This window comes from Biomphalaria glabrata, chromosome 14 (assembly GCF_947242115.1).
Source record: "Biomphalaria glabrata chromosome 14, xgBioGlab47.1, whole genome shotgun sequence".
Taxonomy (NCBI): domain Eukaryota; kingdom Metazoa; phylum Mollusca; class Gastropoda; family Planorbidae; genus Biomphalaria; species Biomphalaria glabrata.
Genome location: NC_074724.1, coordinates 21,515,803 through 21,522,302, shown reverse-complemented (window position 1 = coordinate 21,522,302; position 6,500 = coordinate 21,515,803).

Sequence of the window (6,500 nt, the reverse complement as noted above, 5' to 3'; positions counted from 1 at the left end):
CAAATTTGAACAGACTCACTTCGTAGTATTTTCAAACTGATAGGCTTATAAAAAAATAATGATTTCTCCCTTAGAGAATTCATTTGCTTTGTTCTAGATTCTAAACAGTGCTTCCCAAACTGATCACCCCCTTCCCCTCGGCCGACCCCGGGCGGACGGCGGACGAATTATAGTAGAGAAATCACACAATTTATATACAAATGTTTTACTTATGTTAATAATATATTATAATAACTAATTATTTATATCCAATATTTGGATTATACAGCCCAGTGGCGTCACTAGGGTCGGTGTCAACCGGTGCGGTCAGCTCAGGACGTCACCCCCCCCCCCCAATCCACTTTCTTCAAACATTTCCCAATACTATCGTTAGTTCTTTTTGTTGAACCAATACAGTGCGCCGATTACCTACTTTCATTGATAGTTACACAAATGTAAAATGAGTGTTAATTCTATTATAAAATCCCATTGTTTATGACATCCATTCAGTAGTTATATCATAGTTTACATTCAAGTTTATTAAATTAGAGACTTATCACTTGAACATGTTTCCTCTGTTAGACTTTTAGACGGAAACCGTAAAACATAGTGCTGTGTTATTCAAACTTCGACTACCATCTAAACCAGAAAAAGTACCCCTGCCGCCCTCTTGGCCAGCAATTGGTCTGGAGGAGTGCGTAAAGTTCCTACGGCGTAATCCGGAGCTTGAGATCCAGACGCAAAAACTTAGAATTACAGAGCTTCAGAAACTCATTTTTCTTAAGTATAGCTTGTACTATTTCTCCTAGTAAGAAGATTGCAGATCACATATAAAATTAAAGAAAGGGTTACACTGGCCTTATCGGAAGTTTGAGAGTAATCCGACTTCACCCAAGGCATTTAAGCAGTGATTCTCAAACTTTTACCGTTGGCGCCCTGTTAACATCAAGTCGTTTTCTTTTTCAGAAATAGTGTTTTGCAGATAATTTTCAAGTGTTTTGTATAACCGAAAAAGTTCTTTCTAAAGAAAGTATTAGAGAGACATCAGGTACTCTCTCCTTCCAGCAAGGTAGTGTGGGTTAGCGTCATTAGATTCGCCAAGCGTTTTCCTGCATTCCGAGTTTCATAAACTCTTTTTTTTTTGGCATCCTCAACGCATTTTTTGTCCTGTAGGAAGAAGAGCCCATGTCACTGTTAAATTATCTCAGCGCTCCCCCAGACCCCTTGTTTGCAAGGGCGAGGAGTCTACAATTTTTCAGAAGAACCTATTCTAGGGCAAAAGAATGAAGGGTCAGAATGTAATAGAGATTAATTATGTACACACACACATCCATCCATACAAACATATATATATATATATATATATATATATATATATATATATATATATATATATATATATATATATATATATATATATATATATATATATATATACATATATATATATATACATATGTATACATATATATGCATATATATATATATATATAGTATTATCAAACCCCCCACCCGAAAAAAAATCCTGGCTACGCCCATGATATAATTATATATATATATATATATATATATATATATATATATATATATATATATATATATATATATATATATATATGACAGGTGGGGAAATGTGACGTGTGTTTGGCGCGTTTTATGTCTAGGGGATGATTATTTTTAAAGCTATCACACCCCAACCTATCAGCATATGAATCGGGAGCAGGCACGCAACGAGACAAGCAATGAAAGATAGATACAAAAGTTAAAATAAAAGAATATTTATTTACATAAATATACATTTAAGAATAAAAAGGGGGAGGGTTTGCATCTATCTCTAAATAATACTAAGTCTAATCATCACTCTTGCACCTAATAAGAGAGTATGTCACTTTGTCCTCTGACTTAGCTGGTATCCCGGTTGATGTCGCAGCTGGCTGTGTCCTGGCTTGAGGTTCTGCAGCTGGAGGTGGCGCTCTAGCGGATAGAGGGACGCCGGCGATATAGTTCTTGTGGAGTCCCAGTCCCCAAAATCTAATATCTGTAGTGGGCACAGTAGGGCGGGTGGCCGGCTACCGTGGGCACAAGGTTACTGCGGGCAGAGCGGATCTGCCGTAGGCAGCGTAGTTGACAGGATATGTCCAGTGAGTTGCAGAGGGTTGGCGTAGCTATGACGTCTCACACAGATCTGAATCTATAGGGACGTCGCACCTAATAGCTTGACAGGTGGGCTGTCGAATAGGCGGGCAATGCCGATAGCGCCAAGTGGTAGAGTTGAGTAGATCTCAGTAGGCAAGTGCAGTGCTGAATAGCACTAAGCACAGATGCAGGTAAATAGATCGTTGATCCAATAAATAAATAGGCAGGTAAATAGGCAATAGGCAGACACCTGAGGGAGGCACCAGGTATTCCTCTAGGAGGGAGAATAAATGATATAGTCCAGACGCGATAGCTCAGCTCGAATGAGAAAGAGAGAGTCTGACTTGATTTAATTTACCTTATATACAAAGGCCTGGAAAATGTGAGCGGAAACAGGAAATGTCCTAGGCTAAGGATTATCTCACACGTGTGTGACTTAGACTTGAGATGGGAGTCGCACACTGGGAAGGTCAATGGGCGTGTTTGTCCTCGTGGTCTCCTAGATCAAAGAGAGACGTAGGAGAAAGGGGGGGGGGAGGAGTGACTTGCATTCCACACAAGGTGGTGTCCACTGCGGCTGTCAGACATCCTGCGATAAGATCAAAGAGTCTGTGTGTATCTTTGCCCCGGTCAAGGGAAGATAAATGAAAGGACGCGCCTTAACTATCTCCAATGTGGTCAACTAAGTCTAGCCTGGAGCGGAAAAGGTGTGGCGGGTGAATAATTTAGGGGTAGGATGGGGAAATAATTAAAATAAAATAAATAAATAATGAAAAATAATAATTAATGCTGTGATAAATTTGAGTGACTCTGACAGCGAGTTTTTGACTTGTCACAATATATATATATACCTACATATCATGGGAGTAGCCAGGATTTTTTTTCGGGGGGGGGGGGTTTGGGGGGGTTGATTTTTTTCTCCCCCCCCCCCCGACCCCCCCCCCGCAAAAAAATTATATGTATTTATGTGTGTGTGTGTGTACATAATCTTTATTACATTCTGACCCTTCATTCTTTTGGAAGACCTTTATTGTGCCCTAGAATAGGTTCTTCCATGAGTTAGTGGAAAAATTGTAGATTCCCTGCCATAATTAGCAATGGGGTCTGGGGAAGCGCTAGGAGCTCCCCCAGCGCGGGGCGAAGCCCCGCCGCCAAGCACTATTTCTGATATTGAAAGCCAACAAAATGCATATTCTGAGGTATCTACACTGCATTTTCCTACTATTAAAAAGTTCTATTTCAAAAACACTAATGTGCTATTCTTACTGACGTTCGGCGCATTTGCCGTCAAGCTGTTTCCATAACAATCTGTCACTGGTATCGTCTCAAGCCTCTTCCCACCTGCCATGAGGACCTCCATGAATGAGTGGCGTCAAGCTGTACTAGAATATCATTGCAACTCTTCTTATGCGTAATTCGTTTTGTCGGAGAACATGTCCCGCAAACCTCATGCGTCGCTCTCTCACAATCTTACTAAGGGGTCGACTCCCAGTTCGGCATAGCATTTCCTTGATTTAGACCCGATCTCTATAACTGACTCCTAAAATCTGTCATAGCCATCTTTGTTGAGACACATTTAGTGTTTTTCAATTTCGGCAGATGACTATTCAATGCAGTGTAACCTCTCTTGAATACGCTCTTGGAATTAAGTGACTGTAATTTGCTTTAGATTTTATATCGAAAAGAGAAGTTTTATCGTCAAAATCATCAGTTGGGGGTTTTCAACCTCAAAATTCTCTGTAGGAGGATTTAAACTCAAAACCACCTGTATTGGTTTTAAACTTTAAAAAAAAGCCATCTGTAGAAGAGGGGCTTAAACTCAAAACCCCCTATTGGATTGGCTACGCTCAAACAATTTTAGTGTGTAATTTGCTTTTTTTATATTGAAGAGGTATTTTTAGCATCAAACCCCTCTGAATGGGGGTTTAAACTCAAACCCCTTTTTGGCAACGCTCATAGCATTTTGAGTGCGTAATTTGCTTTTTTTCTTACACTGAAGATGTATTTTTAGCCTCAAACCCCCCTGGCGGGGGGTTTAAACTCAAAACCCCTTTGGCTACGCTCATAGATTTTAAAGTGAGTAATTTGCTTTCATTTATATTAAAGAGGTACTTTTCAGCTCCAAACTCCAATGGAGGGGAGTTTAAACTCAAAACCCCTTTGACTACACTCATAACATTTTGTGTGTATAATTTGCTTTGTTTTTTATTATTAAAGAGGAATTTTTACCTTCAAACCCCGCTGAAGTGGGATTTAAACTCAAAACTGAGTCAAAACCCTTTTAGCTACGCTCATAACATTTTGAGTGCGTAATTAGTTTTTTTTTATGTTGAAGAGGGGGGTTTATCGTAAATTTTAGAGGGGGTTTTAAAATCAAAATCTTCCTTAACTGTGCTCTTGGAATTTGGGAATTTTCGTTTGCATTTTTTTTTTGTTTTGTTTTATAGAAGAGAGGGAGTTAACTGCAAAACCCCAGGTAGGGGGTTTAAAACTCAAAACCCCTGGTAGGGGGTTTTAAACTCATAACCCCTGGTAGGGGTTTTTAAACTCGAACCCCTCTGGTAGGGGTTTTAAACTCGAACCCCCTGGTAGGGGTTTTAAAACTCGAACCCCCCTGGTAGGGGTTTTTAAACTCAAAACCCCTTTGGTTGTGCTGGGGCAAGTGATGGTTTAGTATTAAAATCTCACCTAAAATAAACAAAATCAAAGCAAAAAATCAGTCACTAAATTCCGACGCCCCCCCCCCCCTTTAGGATTTCATTTCGGGGGGGGGGGTGAACCCCAACCCCCCCCCCCCCTCCCCTGACTACGCCCATGATATACACAAACTCATACGTACATAGGAATCTAAACATTTACATTGTTTCTTTTATTGTCTCCCTTCATATGACAATTTTTTATATCCTCCTTTGAGATTCGGAATACTACTTCCTCATCATCAAGGTGACAATAATGTCTGCTAGAGTCAGTATTTGGGAGTTTCTGCCTTGCGATAATTTCTCTGTGACTGTCGTTTAGTCACATGGGTCTTTTTGAGTCGTACAGAATGATTATGATAGTTTTAAATAACCTGATTTTCTGAATAATATTGAAACTTTCAAAAGTATATTTGTTTGTAGACTACACACAGTGGCGTAGCAAGGTACATGTGGGCTCGGGTTCAAGAATATGTTGATGCCCCCCCCCCCCCATATCACAAATATTTGTGTGACAAAGAAATCCAGTAGTTTGTATGTATCATTACATTTACTTAAAGATATCCCAAGGCAAGTTCATAAACACGGCTGACAGAATCATGGAAGACTATGTTGAACTACTGTTTAGCAACAAATTGAACATAATGCGCAAGTGGCTGCTTTTATTGAAACATACATGGAGGCTATTCAGTGGCGTAGTTAGGGTGGGGGGAGGGGGTCCAAATTTGAAAATTCCCCCGGGCCCCAAAATAAGTGTCCGAAATTCGTTTTACATTAAATATCAAATATTATGCCTGGATGTCGCATGTTATAATGCAGGGGGCCCTAAAGAGGTCAAGCCTCCCGGGCCCCAAAATCTCTAGCTACACCACTGAGGCTATTGTACTGTTGGCTCATATTGAACAAAACATCATTGCCTTGGTATCGTATGTAGTTAAAGAAAGATGGTGATATTTTATTATTTAAGAGTATTTGTTCATTCAATCCTGCAGACTTCTGGTTCTCGCAAATATAAAAACTTACAATTGACTCTCTGGTTGCTATTTCTTTGTAGTTCGTCATCGAAGTTCACAAAACAATTTCAGAAAATAATGCTAGTTTAATAAAATTTAATTCTCTGTGTGTGCTGTCAAACATGATTGAGAAAAATGGCACAGAGTGGATCTCCTTTAGGTGTTGTGCTAAAATTGCATTGCCCAACAGGTCTAGTATCTCGTGAATCTGTGGGTAGAGGTAAAGGCTTATGTTTTTTTTTCTTAAGAATTTATGTACTGCTAAGACATTGTCGTTGTCGATTTCACCTAATCGATACTCTTCGCGATGACCACTAAATGAAAGGTTGTTTTATGCTTTAGTTAATACTAACATTCACTATGCAATGAGTTACTTTCAGCCAGTAATTGTCAACTTCTTCAATGTGCTCCTTGTATTCACCATCCATCGTTCTCAGTCGGTCATGTTGACTGTAGGTTTGGCAAGGTAGTTTATGAGTAGGCCAATCTTTGTTTTTTTGGCGATTCGGTTGGAAAACAAACAACATTGATGCTGTGTCAGGGTATAAACCCGAGACCATCCGAATGACTGTCCAGTGCACATACCAGACGACAAAACAGCCATTCGAGTGTAAGACACTATTTTACGATTAATGTAATTATCGCTATATCTTAGAAATTGTTGTTATAAACTTCC